We start from the raw sequence: 594 nt of genomic DNA, 5'->3' as shown, positions 1-594 counted from the left end.
CAGGTAATAAACTCAGTCTGTCTCAGAGGAGTGCTTTTTGGTGTCAGTGAAACATCATTGTTATGTGAAATTGTCTATAAAACAAGAGGTAATTAAAAACTTGCACAGCAGTTGTACAAGATGGAACAAACTGGAGCATGGGACAACGACAACTATTCTGTTTGGGACGTGCTTTGTTGAAGAGGAGCCGAATACTGGTGCTCGATGAAGCCACTGCATTAATGGACAATACAACAGACGCTATTCTGCAGAAAACTATTAGAACAGAATTTGCATACTGCACTGTAATAACCGTGGCTCATAGGATACCAACCGTGATGGACTGTACAAAAGTGCTTGCTATTAGTGATGGTAAGCATTGCTTTTGCTACAAATCTCTTATTTATGTTGTTTTAGTTGTTAATTAATTAGCGAAATGCACAATGACAGGGAGAGTGGTGGAGTATGATGAGCCAAAGAAGCTGATGAGGAATGAGGGCTCACTATTTGGGCAGCTAGTCAAGGAATATTGGTCTCGTGCTGGTGCTGCTAATGCCGGCATCCACTCAGAAGATAGAATCAATTAAACTGAAAAATCATTTTTCATTAGCATCG

At 40.2% G+C, this 594-nt stretch overlaps 1 pseudogene; it reads left to right on the top strand.

The window, feature by feature from the left end:
• LOC137711312 (ABC transporter C family member 10-like) overlaps positions 1 to 594 on the top strand; it is a 9,210-nt pseudogene extending 8,616 nt beyond the window's left edge.

Source organism: Pyrus communis, chromosome 12 (genome assembly GCF_963583255.1).
Source record: "Pyrus communis chromosome 12, drPyrComm1.1, whole genome shotgun sequence".
Lineage (NCBI taxonomy): Eukaryota > Viridiplantae > Streptophyta > Magnoliopsida > Rosales > Rosaceae > Pyrus > Pyrus communis.
The sequence above is the reverse complement of the archived record's forward strand: the minus strand, read 5'-3'. Positions and strand labels throughout refer to the sequence as shown.